This window comes from Micropterus salmoides, unplaced genomic scaffold, assembly GCF_014851395.1.
Source record: "Micropterus salmoides isolate LMB-PRFRI ecotype aquatic unplaced genomic scaffold, ASM1485139v1 Ms_hic_scaffold_1, whole genome shotgun sequence".
Classification (NCBI taxonomy): Eukaryota; Metazoa; Chordata; class Actinopteri; order Centrarchiformes; family Centrarchidae; genus Micropterus; species Micropterus salmoides.
Genome location: NW_024040040.1, coordinates 4,917,722 through 4,932,765, shown reverse-complemented (window position 1 = coordinate 4,932,765; position 15,044 = coordinate 4,917,722). Strand labels below are relative to the sequence as shown.

General features: G+C 40.2%; 2 protein-coding genes across 15 annotated transcripts in view; one reads left to right on the top strand and one right to left on the bottom strand.

Moving 5' to 3' along the window:
- LOC119910112 (nucleotide-binding oligomerization domain-containing protein 1-like) overlaps window positions 1-15,044 on the top strand; it is a 1,078,472-nt gene that overhangs the window by 718,716 nt on the left and 344,712 nt on the right. The gene's annotated exons all lie outside the window — the stretch shown is intronic.
- The window catches only part of LOC119881802, a 727,332-nt gene that overhangs the window by 648,964 nt on the left and 63,324 nt on the right, over window positions 1-15,044 (bottom strand). The window contains exons 15-16 of one of the 14 annotated variants that reach the window (XR_005443641.1): window positions 11,479-11,907; window positions 10,327-10,758 (exon numbers count right to left, since the gene is read on the bottom strand). The exons of 12 other annotated variants lie outside the window; for them this stretch is intronic. The gene's annotated coding sequence lies outside the window, so the exon portion shown is untranslated. The remainder of the gene's footprint in view (window positions 1-10,326; window positions 10,759-11,478; window positions 11,908-15,044) is intronic. One more of the 14 variants, XR_005443699.1, reaches the window with a different exon arrangement.

The window sequence follows — 15,044 nt, the reverse complement described above, 5'->3', positions numbered from 1 at the left end:
AGGAATAATTGTGTAATTATTAAACCCATAACGTTACCCAGGGAGTCCGGAGACCCTGGGCGAACTGAATTTCCGGTGGTGCCTTGAGGATTTATGAATCAATATTACTGAATAATTAATATTCATAATTTTTATGAAATAGTAAAGTAGGTATGCTACATATTATACACACTGTTATATTACCTGTACAGTATATCATAGCCATATTTTTATAGCCTAACACTAAGCTACACTGCTGTATATATTTTGTCCAGTGCAACTATATGTATTTCTACACAGTGCAACTACCTCCTGCTGTGACCTGTCCAATGTTCAATATCAATCACATCTGGATATGTAAGGTGTATATAGTGTAAACATAACTCTTACACTTATTTGTATCATTCTGTTATATCCTGTGTTTTTCTTTTCTTTTATTGAATGTGTATTTTCTTATCTGTTGTGTTTTATCAGGAGCTGCTGTAACAGGTGAATTTCCCCAGTGTGAGATCTTATGGAGCTGGTCTCTTTCTGCCCACAAATTTTGTTTTTCCAAAGTCACTAAAATATCTGGTGAGAACAGAAGCAAAACAAAAAACTATTTAACAACATCACATCATTCAGATATAACGTAACTTGCTGTGTTTAAGTAAATATCACTATATCACATTTTCCGTAACCTGTCTGGTGCACTTTAATATCAGAGTAATTTTTGCACTTTGTTTCAACATTCATGTCCATGAAAAATCTAAATTTAGGTGAGATCTGAAAAGCAAAACACCTAAGCTAAGCACCTAAAACAATTATGCTAACAATGCACTGTGAGGACTGTATTCTGCTTACTAAAGCCAACAAAAAGATTGCTGATCTTAAAGAAAACTTCTGACAGCTATCCAACAAACTCCAGAAAAAAGACTCGGGCAACAAACGGATTGCCTCTCTCTGCCCCACCATCCAGGACACAATGTTGTGGGACCCTTTTACCTTGAGTTTAGTATCTGCTTTATAGTCTGTTGTGTTTTGAGTTTCTCTGAGTTATTGTTTGGTCAGTTCATTATCTGTTATTTAGTTGGTCTTTGATTCCCAGTCATGTTCTTAGTCTTGTACTTTAGTTCGTGTCTTTAGTGTTTACTCCTGGTCTTGTGTTCTAGTTCTGTGGTCTGATATTTTTTAACATGTGTGCGTTTCTGTGTTGTCGCTTATTCACTCTGCCCCAGGTCTGCTTGTCATGTCAAGTCTCTCTGTTTTCCTCTGCTCTCTCTCTCTGCCTTGTTAATATCATGTCTGTCACCTGTGTTGCTCCCGCCCTGCTCGTTAGTCCCTGTGTATATATACCTGTTGTTTCTGTCTTGTCTTTGTCCGGTCATTGTTCATGTTACCCCCCAGTCTGTTGTGCATGTACTCTCTGCCTGCGTGTAACCAGCCTTGCTCTCCTCGTTTCCCTGTACCTTTGGATTTCTGTTAGGATCACCTTGTTTTTTGGACTCTGTTAACCAGCCACTCTGTCAGTAAGTGTGCTCGCCTTTAGTTTGTTTTCCCTCAATAAACCCCCGTTGAACTATACCTGCTCCGCTCTGTGTCCTGCGTTTGGGTCCTCCAACCTGCCTCCACACCACTAATCGTGACAACACTTGCTTAAATTCTACCTGCAGAGCAAGCAGATTTCTTGATCATTTTAATTTGTATTGGGGTTGTTCCTCCCTTTTAAAGACTGAGTCCACCCATATAGAGGACAGATCCTGGCATAATAAATACAATAAATACAGAAAAAACTAAATGCTCAATAAATAAATAAATATCCTAGGGCTGACACCGAATAGTCAAAAGATTCAATGCTTCGATGGGTGGAGCCTGATTCGACTGTCAATCTCACAGTTAAAGCTTCGCAGTGAAACAAGGATCACGCCATTTTGGTTATATGGGGGAGCTCAACGTCTGATTTTACATAGAACTACCAGTTTTCTCCCAACAAGTTAATATACAGCTTATCACAATATACATTTCAACGTTTAATGCTGTAAATAAACATGTAAAAAGAAAAAAAACTTTCCATAAATGTTTTTAAAGTGCGTAAATAAATCCAAAATTGTGACTAACTATGAGTCGCCAGTGCGTATGTGTAGTCATAGCATGTATGTGTGCAGTGGAGGAACACTTGCTCAAGAGACGGAGCTCCAGCTTCACTTGTGTTGTGCAGAGTTGTCCCAAGTGTTGAATAATGCCTAATTCCTAGATTGATTGTTAGGTTCTTTTTCTATATTTATACACCTTATTAATGGTTTGCAATATGTTATAACTACTGAGTTATTCACTACTGAGTATTCTTTTAGTGTGAAGTTTGACTACTGAGTGTTTACTACTGAGTGTATAACTACTGAGTGTTTAAGGAGTGAGTTTAAACTCATATTTTATTCTTATACTCTGTGTGTTTATCATATATTATTCCTATACTCTGTGTATTCATGAACGTGTGCTCTTTAATGTGCCTACATGAGCAGAGAAGCTGCTCAGGCCGCGCAGGCAAAACCTAGCCAACCGTAACCCACACAATAGAAGCAAGGCACCTGCAGTAAGTCACGTACACCAGGGCTGAGATCATCGCGAACTGAAGCCAAGAATGAGATCATGACATGTTGTGATTTATGGCGCCTGGTACAGCTAGGTACTGCATGAAACCAAGCTGTGCGCTGCCGAAAGTAAACTTGTATGACTCTTGACCGTCACCAGTGAAGTTTTTGACTACGCAGTTTTTTGACTAAAGAAGAAATCTAATAGAGTAATTTGATTGAGTTTATTACGTTGGTTAGGGTAGGGACCAGGTCTTTTACTGGCCTGGCCGGTCCTTATTTCCGACCCGACACTACCTCACGGGACTTTCGGATAATTTATCACCATTAATGAACCACACAAAGAATATTATATTGTTTTTAAATAGCCGGCTATTTGAAATAGACCCGCGAGGAACCGCATCGATACATGCGAACTGGAAAAATTATCTATGAACACATTGTGCGAGTATTTGCATCGATTTTCACTTTTCGTCAACTGATTAATCACAGCCTGGATGGGGCGGGACAAAATAAGGTTAGACCTGCAATGGTAAACTTTAATATCTTGAACTCCTCCTGCATAAATGGTTATTATTAATGAGAATAGTAACATTAACAAATTAAGAGACCAATGTAGGCAATTTTTCTTGCTCAAGGATTTAATGAACGAATGAATGAAACATGAAACTGCTATTTTGTCCAACTGGAATTAATATTATAGCCTATAGGCCTACTATTAAATAAAATGACAATGCATATAGTAAAATGTAACTTTTTATCTAATGTCATTATCATAATATAAATGCTAATACAATCATTTAAACTAGTTTCTCCTCCATGTTGTGTGAAAGAGCCTGTTCAGTGGAAAGATGCAAATTTCCACTGCACAGTTCCAGTATGTGCTCCTTCTAGCCTCCTCCTGAGAGCAACACCTTCCCCTTGTTCTGTTTCACTGAAGTTATTGTAATACTGTTCAGTACTCTTGTTTACATTAGGTGTGGGTTGTTTGGGTGCTGCTGGCGTAAGGTGGATCTGTCCCTGGTTCAAAAACTACACAAGCACCAATTACAGTAAAGTTTTTTGTAATCAGTGTTTTCAAAACTTCTGTTTCAATATTTTATAATTAGTATTTTATTGAATTTTGAACACCACTGTTACATTGTAATCAACATTACAGTTAACATCTTAACATATCGCATAGTGATGATACATTTTTGGACAAAAAAAAGAAGAAACTAAAAATAAAAACCTGAAATGATTAATCCAAAAGAGGTAATATAAATCAGAACAAAAAGACCCCACATGGATCAAATGTATAGTTTTACAATAAGCACCATACTCTCATCTGGTAGCAATATATTCACGAATTTTCCCCATTTTGCCACATATTTTTCCGCCCTGCCATTGATTTTGAAAGATTTTTTTGTATGTTTCTCATTATTTGTTTGAGTCATTCTACTGGTCTGAATAAAGTCTGCTGCTCCATAGTTCGATGTCATTTGTGGTTCATTTAAAACATACAGCCTCGGGCAGAACTCCAAGCTAGTCCAGGTAATGTTTTCAATGCGATCATGAATCTTTAGCCAATAATTCTGAATCATGGGACATTCCCAGAGCAGGAGAAAAAGAGTCCCTTCCGAGCTGCAGCACTTCAAGCAGTCTGCATTATCACTCAGCTTCAGCCTAAGCAGCGGGGACGGGGTCCAATAAAAGCGATTAAGGATCTTAAACTGGATTAATCTAATTTTAATGTCTCTTGAAACCCTCTTAGTGTTTTCACAAACACGATCCCACTCTTTGTGTGACATCAATGTTCAAATCTGCCGACCATGTTGGCATTGTTGCATAAGATATGGTAACTGTCTGCTGGAATAACACTGCATAAAAGATAGCAGCTTCATGCCCCAACTCCATTATCTTCGTAGTCTGAGAGAGAAGGTTTGACTGCTGAGGTTCTATTCCTCTCCCTATGGCAGTAACTAACAGGTGACGCATTTTATAAATACTTCCAGACTTCTAGGTAAATTGTATTCACCAGCCAACCTTTCAAATGAGTAGCAGTGTAGTAATTCCTTTTTCTACCCAATCTTTCCATCGAGGGGAATGTTTATTAATATGTAACTTTGGGTTATTCCAAATACAAGATTCAGAATTCAGTTATACATTGACATTAAAAGCTCTAGAAAACTTCTTCCACACATTACAGAGATTGGGTATGATAAGGTGAGATTGTAAAGAATATCTATCCATCTGGGAAATGTTTGACCAAATCCAAAAGTTTTAAGAGTATGAAACATATACCTCAATTCCAACCTATCAAACGCTTTCTCAGAGTCAAGTGAGATAGCTGCTGTTGGATCGTTGGAGTCCCGCACCGACCACATAATATTTATAAGGCATCTCACATTATCAGAAGAATTTCTCTGTCTAATCAAGCCCACTTGCTCAGGATGGATAAGTGACCCAAGTGTTTTATCCAATCTATTTGCAAGTATTTTAGATAAAATTCTACAATCCACAGATATTAAGCTTATTGGACGATAGCTTTTACATTCAGTTGGGTCCTTTTCTTTTTTAAGTATAAGTGTGATAATTGCTTGATTTAAAGAGGGAGGTAAGTTGCCAAATTCAAATGCTTCTGCAAGCATATTTTCAAATAATGGTAATAGGTCTTCTGCATAACATTTAAAACATTCTGCTGTAAACCTGTCTTGGCCCGGAGGTTTACCTGATGGTAGGGCTTTAATTGCGTCAAGTATCTCCAGTGAACTAATAGGTAGATCTAAGTCCTCCTGTTGTAAGGCACTCAGCTTAGGAAGGTTTAATTTGTTAAGAAATGACATTATCACTTTGTCTGTGGCAGTGGTTTAAGATGTATAAAGATTTATATTAAATTTCTTGAATACATCATTTATTTCTCTATATTTAATTGCCAGGCTTCCATCCCCAGTCGTCACTGCTGCTACCGAAAATTTGGACTCTTTGTTTAATGACCTAGCCAAAAATTTTCCTGCTTTACCCCCCGATTCAAAAATAGTCTGCCTGGCCTTGAACAAAAGAGATTCAGTTTTTTTATATTATAGTATTATATTTATATTTAAAGTGTGTCAATTCTTTTAAAATAGTTTCAGATATTTATTTTTGATTTAGCTTCAATGTTCTTAATTCTCTTGTCTAGATCTATGAGCTTGGCAGCATTGACCCTCTTCTTATGAGAAGAATATTGAATAATGAATCCCCTTAGAAAGGCATTCATAGCCTCCCAGGGCCACTATGGCAGAGCGAGCTGTGGGAACATTGGTCTCCAAATATAGCCTAATCTGGGATCTTTCTGTTTCCTGATAAGGGGTCATTTGTAGTCTGACCATGGCATGGTCTAACAATTAAACAGGATAGTGTGGCAGGCAGCAAGGAGCTAGAAATTAGAAAAAAAAATCTATTCTTGAATAGACTTTGTGGGATCCTGAGTAAAAAGTATAGTCTCTGTCTGTTGCCCGGTTCAGCCTCCACACATCAATTAGACCCACAGATGAACACATTCTCTTCACAAGCAAAACAGTGTCAGGCATTCTAGTTGATGTTGGTTTACTTCTATCAAAGATTTGATCTAAGACAACATTCAAGTCTACACCCAGAATTACGGGAAACACTAAAGCACTAAAGGACACATATCCTATCCAGTCCCTACATAATTTAACTGATTCCTCGGGACAACAATGTGTTTCCTGCAAGAATACTATATCTTGTTTTTTAGTTTTCAGATGTCCCAGTATTTTCTTCCTTTTGATTGGACAGCCCAGGCCATTCACATTCCAGGTTGAGTAGCATAATGTCCTCCCACTGCTAGTCATAAGCACTCTTAATGTATTTTACTATACAATAAGTGGCCATTCTATTATGATTTAGGATCCATGGTGCAACATAAATTATCCATATTGGAAGAATAAAAAAAAACCATGATACCAACACCTTAGTGATATCAATGAACGGCAGACCGCGAACCAGTCTGGCGCAAAGAACAATAGAACCAGGAACATTGTTGAAATAGAACAAAAAAGGAGTGCTTTCTTGCAACGTGAAAATGCTTCTCGCTTCCTTTGCGTCTCCCTCGAATAATCCGGGAAAATCATAACTCGTTTGCCGTTCCACGTCAGGCATTTCTTTTCCCGTGCTGCTTCCAGGATGGCTTGGCAATCTTTGCATCGTAGCAAGCGCGCCAAAATTATTCGCCCATGATTCTTATCCCCCACCTCCAGCCGTGTCCCAATCCTGTAAGCTCGATTCTCCCCGGGGTTGGTTCAATGCCAAGGGCGATTAGATAAACTCATTAAGGAACACAGTGACATTGCTCTTTTCAGCCGAGCAGTTGGGATCTATCTTCAGCAGTGGTCTGCAGTCTGTCTGTCAGTAGTTGTACGTCCTCTTTAGTGGCTGCCGCCGGTCTTGCGTTTATGTTAGCTTGCTCATCCTCTAGCTGACTCACACGCTCTTCCACTTCCGTAATGTGTGAAATGAGGGAGGAGAGCTTTGTATCCACAGAGCTCAGAGACCGCCGAATTTCTTTCAGATCTGCCATTTCTTCTAAAATCTTGCTCAGTATCCCGTGAATCTGACCCATCTCGGGCTGGACGGGCTCCGTAGCAGTGCTAGCTGAGGGATCTTTGCTAGCTGCTACTCCCTTCGTGCACATGTTGAGCAGAGTCTGTGCAGCTGAGCGAAGTTTTCATTGTTCAGTGTTACAGCCAGAAGACAAACTTTTGCCTTTCTCTGACATTTTAATTCTCACGTAAAATATAGAAGAGGACTGTCTATGTCTGAACGTGTTTTAGGATATATTAAGAATATTAACCCAAAGACAGCAGGAGCACACAATTCAGGCCGCCATAACTTATCCCTGCGTCACGTGACTCATGTTTCAATATTGTAAAATACTTTCACAATATTTTAATATGCCAATGCCGAGTGTCCAGATACAAGGGTCTTCACTTTCAGTCCTCCAATCTTTACACACCATGGTTGAACAAAAGGAGAAGGAGCACACGTAGTATAAATATGTATAAATAGTTGTGTTGCTTGAAAATGTTTTGCTGTGCTCCTAATTTTCCTTGTGTGCTCCAAAATGTTCGGCAATGGAGTAATTAGGGCCCGATCACGAACCGCTCAATCTTGGGGGCCTAAACATACTCGAAAACTCACCAAACTTTGCACACATGTCAGAAGTTGTGAAAAATTTCGTATTTTATGGGTTTTGCGCATGGGCGTGGCAAAATGACTCCCAACGCCACCTAGAAAATCCCCTCGTCCACGTTCAACCTACATGCACGACATTTTCTGGGGACATGTATCATATCAAGACCCACAAAAAAGCGTCAACAACCCATATCCTAAACTCAACAGGAAGTCAGCCATTTTGAATTTTATGGTCATTTTTGGCGATTTACACACTCCGTACTTTAACGAACTCCTCCTAGGGATTTAGTCCATCGACTTCAAAATTTCTGCTGTGCCTTCTAAAGGCATTGATGATGAAAAGTTGTGCTATTTGTGAGTGTAACTTCAGTGTACATGCTCAGATCTGCACCAAACTGTACATGTAGGATGAGAGTCCTGCCCTGAACACATGTACATGCCGACATTCACACACAGTCATAGCGCCACCTGCTGGCAACAGGAAATGACCTTTAACGAAACAGCCCCCGGCGCACATTTGACCTACATGTATAAAATTTCTGTGGCACGTGTATCATGTCCAGACGTATCAAAAAGCCTCTTGGAGTGATGCCCTAAACCCAACAGGAAGTCGGCCATTTTGAATTTTACAGATATTTTTAGATGATTTACACACTCCGTACTTTAACAAACTCCTCCTAGGGAGTTAGGCGGATCGATTTCAAATTTCTGCTGTGCCTTCTTAAGGCGTTGACGATGAAAAGTTGTGCTATCTGTGAGTTTTTGTTAATGGGCGTGTCCGTGCCGTGGCGTCAAAGATCAACTCTTCGCCATGACAAAGGAAGTTGTTCACATCTGAACAAAATTTTACGTGCTTGATAACTGTCCCAACCCGAAGACATCTACAAGCCAATATTAATTTATATTCATACCGCCAAGTGCTATGTAGCGCCACAAAGGGGACACAGGAAGTGACATATAACACCTTCATGCAGCGTCCGAAGCGCGTAGCAAATTCACAGCCGCACCAGCAGAGCTCCAGAATATGCAACGCGGCCCTCGCGCCCGACGCGCTACACGTGCGAGGGCCCACCCAACGCTGCTTGCAACTTTAATGCTCTATTCCAATTTAGTGCAGAGATCTGATTTTTTTAAATTGACAGTTCACATTATTATTTAAATGTGGACCAAACAAAGGAGGCCACTAAGGTTAGCTCCAGTTAGCTCTTACTTGCTAACCCTCACAAGTTACACAGGAGACTCCTGTATGTCATTGCCCTCTCTCAGTTTCCTCACTGGGTCGCATTTCTCCTGATTTCTGACCAACGTTCACAAATCAAGCACAGGGTTAGTTCAGGCAGGCAACGAAGCCAAGCTCCACTCATTCCAGCATACACTTCAGCAGCACATCAGCTGATAGCTCAGTTGATTCCTCTCATTGGCAAATTCCAGACAAGGCGCCTATTCAAGCTGCCGTAGCCTACCCGCCAGTCCTCGCTGCTTCCTATGCAAAGCTCATAACCCACCGCCACCCCAGCTCCACCTTTCAGGCTGTATCTGACAGGAATGCACAATAACTATCGATCTGATAAGTATTGGCCCATCGAGCATATTTATTATCAGAAGCATATTAGGGAATTTATTTGGCTGAATAAATCAAACATGCTAACATGCACCGCCACACTGCCGCGCTCTGGGCGTCATGTCACTGTGCGCGGATAGAGCCACACAGACACAGATCAGGCAGCTAGCTCCTGTCCTCCTTCCCTCTGTGTCTGCGTGATTCAGTGCAGGTGACAATGTGCAGATTGAAGATACAGGGCAATCTAAGCTTAACAGTTAGACTACAGACCGCTTTCATTTAGCTTGTTGCGTGTGAGCCCGCATGTGTGTGCGAGGCGACACAGAGCAGCAGAGGCTGCATCCTGATAATAAACAGTACGGTCTTCACCTCCAGGCCTGTTTAACACCATGCTTCAGTGCCCATCTATTATCTGACTAAACCTGTAATTTGCATGCCTGCTCTATTCTGTACGGGGTTCTTTACTGCGGCGATGTGAATGATAACAAGGACAAGGAGAAAGAGAACCACATGTGATGTAATGGTTTTTCTGGAGCTTTTTCGTTCACCACAGCTAGTGCAGAATTGCTGCTATAGAGCCACTTCAGAGTAGCATGAATTCCAGATTGAGACTGCTTGTCAAAAAGTCCTTTCAGACCTGTATCGTATTTAGACCACATATGAAAGTGGCCCAAATCCAAACTGGAAGAGATCAGATTCAACGTGGCTTGGGCTGTTCACACTGACGTCAGTAGGACTGAAAGACAGGGGGCTCAGCCCCCAGGGTGTGCGTAACTTGCGCTCCCAAAAAACTCACATCTTTTGTATTAGAACTACACTTATGTCAACAACCAGTGAAGAAGCCAAGATGTTAACAGGTAAAAAGCCAAAGACATACTCTCTTCTTCCATTTCTCCTCTGTTGAACAAAAGTTACTGTAATGTTGCTTTTCAAAGCTGCATGGGGGGAATTTGCGTTGGCCAGACTGAGTTCTGACTGAGATGCCTGATAAAAACAAAGAGCTTCCAGAAATGTCCACTGAAGTCATGTGAAGTGCAATTCATTTACCTGAGCTGTGAGATATAAGGCAGACACTGTAGGAAACTCCTCACTTCACTCTCTTCACCTGAGCAGCCTGTCAGCTCCAATGGTTTCTTCTCTGGTTGGAGTTTCAGCACTTCCAGGAGGATGGAGGTCTTTCTTTCTGAGAGGTTTATGGACCAGACTGCAAGAGCTGACTGGAAAACTGACTGTAATGATGGAAGGACCCTCAAGCCTGTTTTAGTCTCATAGTCCTTCAGGTGGGAGCACAGATCCAGCAGGAAACCACACTGATCATATTCAACATCCATGTAACTAAGAGGGAATGATTGATATCTGCACACTGATGATAACAGCTCCAGTATCTTCTCTCCTGTCTGCTGTTCTCTCTCTGCTGCTGCACAGAACAGATTCCCAAAGACCTTGACTTCACCTGAGCCTCTAAACCGCCAAGAGAATCTGGAATGAGAATTGAACATTTTGTTATGATCTGATGTCAACAGCAGAAAAAGAGCCATGCATTACTGATATGGAGTTTATCTGCTAAAAGCCTACAAATACCTGCTGATGAGCAGAATACAGCAAAATCAATCAACGTAAAACTCAAAAATGATTTTAACAGGAAATATGTGGATTTAAGGAGACTGTTACTGAATTAAATTCTTGACAAAATGTTGAATGAAGCAGGAAAGTCAGGCTACAAAGGTGTATCCTCTCCTCTGTATTAAAGATTTTATGTTATACTGGAATACCAGTCCTGAACCAACAGGGTGGCTGAAAGGAAAACTTTACCCAAAACATTTATTAATCAATCAGCTCCAAAGCTGAAATACTGGACCACAAGTTTTAACATCCATCATTCTGAAAAACTCAATGAAACTTCATACAGTACTAGTGTAACATAATTAGGATTTCTAGTGGTTTACAGATCACATCCTGATGACGTGATTTCTTTTCAATATTGACAATAAACCACTTGATCAAAATTCTCTCATTCGCTCTTCTTAATCATTCATCGTTCAAACATCCTCCTCAGTTACAGCTCTTTTCTTGGCTATATTAAGAGTCAGGGGAGCCAATATGTGAGCTCAAATCCAGCCTCCATGACCGATCACATATTGGGATTATACATAAAAATGATTAAGTCCACTGAAGTCATGTGAAGTACAATTCATTTACCTGAGCTGTGAGATATAAGGCAGACACTGTAGGAAACTCCTCACTTCACTCTCTTCACCTGAGCAGCCTGTCAGCTCCAATGGTTTCTTCTCTGGTTGGAGTTTCAGCACTTCCAGGAGGATGGAGGTCTTTCTCTCTGAGAGGTTTATGGACCAGACTGCAGGAGCTGACTGGAAAACTGACTGTAATGATGGAAGGACTCTCAAGCCTGTTTTAGTCTCATAGTCCTTCAGGTGGGAGCACAGATCCAGAAGGAAACCAGACTGATATTCAGGAACCATGTAACTAAGAGGGAATGTTTGATATCTGCACACTGATGATAACAGCTCCAGTATCTTCTCTCCTGTCTGCTGTTCTCTCTCTGCTGCTGCACAGAACAGATTCCCAAAGACCTTGACTTCACCTGAGCCTCTAAACCGCCAAGAGAATCTGGAACGAGAATTGAACATTTTGTTATGATCTGATGTCAACAGCAGAAAAAGAGCCATGCATTACTGATATGGAGTTTATCTGCTAAAAGCCTACAAATACCTGCTGATGAGCAGAATACAGTAAAATCAATCAACGTAAAACTCAACAATGATTTTAACAGGAAATATGTGGATTTTAGAAAACTTTAACCAACTTAAATTCTTGACAAAATGTTGAATGAAGCTGGAAAGTCAGGCTACAAAGGTGTATCCTCTCCTCTGTATTAAAGATTGTATGTTATACTGGAATACCAGTCCTGAACCAACAGGGTGGCTGAAAGGAAAACTTTACCCAAAACATTTATTAATCAATCAGCTCCAAAGCTGAAATACTGGACCACAAGTTTTTACATCCATCATTCTGAAAAACTCAATGAAACTTCATACAGTACTAGTGTCACATAATTAGGATTTCTAGTGGTTTACTGATCACATGCTGATGACATGGTTTCTTTTCAATATTGATAATAAACCACTTGATCAAAATTCTCTCATTCGCTCCTCTTAATCGTTCAAACACCCTCCTAAGTTACAGCTCTTTTCTTGGCTATATTAGAGTCAGGGGAGCCAATATATGAGCTCCAATCCAGCATCCATGACCAATCACATGTTGGGATTAAAAATAAAAATGATTAAGAGCTCAAAATGTGAACCACTTTCAGAAATGTGGTTCATTAATATCAGTGTGTTCGTCGTAGCTCTGCTAAAATCAATATGTTAGTCAACACTAACACATTGATGTACTTAGAGGGGAAACATCTTTTAATGCAGGAAACTACTGCTTCATCCCTGAGATTTGTTAAATCACAGCAAAAAGCTGTAAAACAGTTAAAAAAAGAACATCAGTGGCCCTGAAGAAGAACTGAACTCCTCATCATCCACACAATGGTGATGGTCTCTGTTGCTGACACTGCTGGAGCTTGTTGGATCACATCATTATAGCTGAGTCTCTGTTTCCTTTTTACTGAGTCCATAGATGACTGATGAAAACAGCCTCAAAGGCAGGATCTTGGTGCTCGATGGAGGAAACACGTATCAGCTAATGGGAGATGAGCAGGACTCCGTGGGAGCGTTGCTAGGGGGGGTTGATCTGCACAGAACTCTGGGTAATGTAGGAATAAACACATTGGGCTGATTGGAATAAAACAGCATGTCATCTATAAAACTAAACACAGTGATATAACGTTTATGTGGACTGATCACCTGAACACTTTACCTTCGCCTTCAAACTAGTGGAGTTTCCGTAACGTAGTTGTTTTAACACTGAACCATAATTTATGTCTAAACCTCACCAAGTAGTTTTGCTGCCTAATCTTTCTATGACTCTGGTGGCATCTGCAGTCTTCTATGCAGTAGTCTGTTGCAGGGCTCTCACGTTTTATCAAAAGTTTGGAGTAAGATTACATCTGTTAGAGGAGGAAGTACTCAAACACGTGCAGCAGCGGCCCCCCGGCCCCACCAAATTCCCTCTTTTGGTCCAGAGCCAAACTACAGAAACACATCAAGTCCTGTCCTTAGTTTTAGGTAGCCAAAGCCAAGCCCAGTGAAGGACAGTGATAAAGTACATTTACTGACTGTAGGCCCTACTTAATTACATATTACAGACATTTGTACTTAACTTCAGTGTTTTCTTTTCATGCCATTTTCTACGTCTACTCCACCACCTCTCAAAGGGAAATATTGTACTTTTTACTTCACTACATTTATCTGACAGCTTCAGCTACTAGTTACTTTAAAAAATAAGCTTTTTACACACAAAACATATTTAGAGTTTAAAAAACAGGATGTTTTGTTATAAAGTAAATTACTTAACAGTTTATACAAGTACAGCTAGTAGGCCTACATTACTTAGGCTAATTGACGGAAAGGTAATTGCAACTGTTCTGGTATTAGTCATTTTTCATCATCACAAACCTGAAGATCTGCAGGTTTTACTTTTGATTATTTGAATGTATTTTTAATTATTTGAGGTTTTTACAACACAAGCATTGTAAAGGTGTCACTTTGGGCTCTGGGTAATTGTGACAACATTTCTCACAATTGTCACCATCTTTACAATCAATTTAATGGAGTAAACAATCAGCAGATTAATACATAATGAAAATAAACATTAATTGCTGATACAAAATTGTTCAACCTCCACCAACTACATTAATGCATGGGGAAGAACAATCTAATGATACAATATATAATAGCTTGATAGTCATAGGGGACATTTTTCTTTCTCTAATTTTATTTTTAATGGGCTACTTCCACATTTTTCTGCTTTTAGACTACTTCCATATTTTTACTTAGATTTTCAATGCAGTAGTTTTACTTTTAACAGAGTTTGTTTTTTACAGTGAGGCATCAGTACTCTTATGCCAGTTTCAGACCAAACGCGAATTTTCGCCTTGCGGCGCTTTCCTCGTATGGCAAGCCGTTAGTGCCAAAAAACGTCACTCTTGTAGCATGTTTTGCTAACTAAACAAACGGCATAAAAAACGGCGTTTTCTAAAATGACAATGAGCTCCGCCCTGTGGATTTTACAGCCACTAAATATGAACGGTTGTCACCCAATCAGTACAGAAGAAGAACAGACCACACTAATTCAGCACTGATCTGCTTTACTGTGATCGTAGCCACCCAAAGGCAGAAAGTAAACACAGACAAGCACGAAAATCTCAACACAAAAGTCCCAGACTGATCAAGTAAATTGACTACATTTACTAAAATTTGAGCTACTCTGCTCCTGTCCGCCGCCGCTTTACACTGCTCCCCTCCACCACAGACTTCACAATCATTTCTCCAGTCCAGATTCCCCCAGAAATACTTAGAAATCTTGTTCTTATGATGTGTATTCTGCTTTTCTGCAGTAGAGTTTAGTGAACCTTTGGCAGGTTGCAGACGGGGAAATCCAGAGACCTGGAACGTGAACGTCCAGAAAAGTAGTAGAATGAGGGGCCTGGATTGAAGGAGGCAAGACAAATGGGGACACCATGCCAGTCTGCAACCTGCCAAAGGTTCACTAAACTCTACTTCAGAAAAGCAGAAGACAGCGCAGATGAATCCAGGAGGTCAGCATCCATTATTTGTCACCCTGTAGTAGATTGGAGA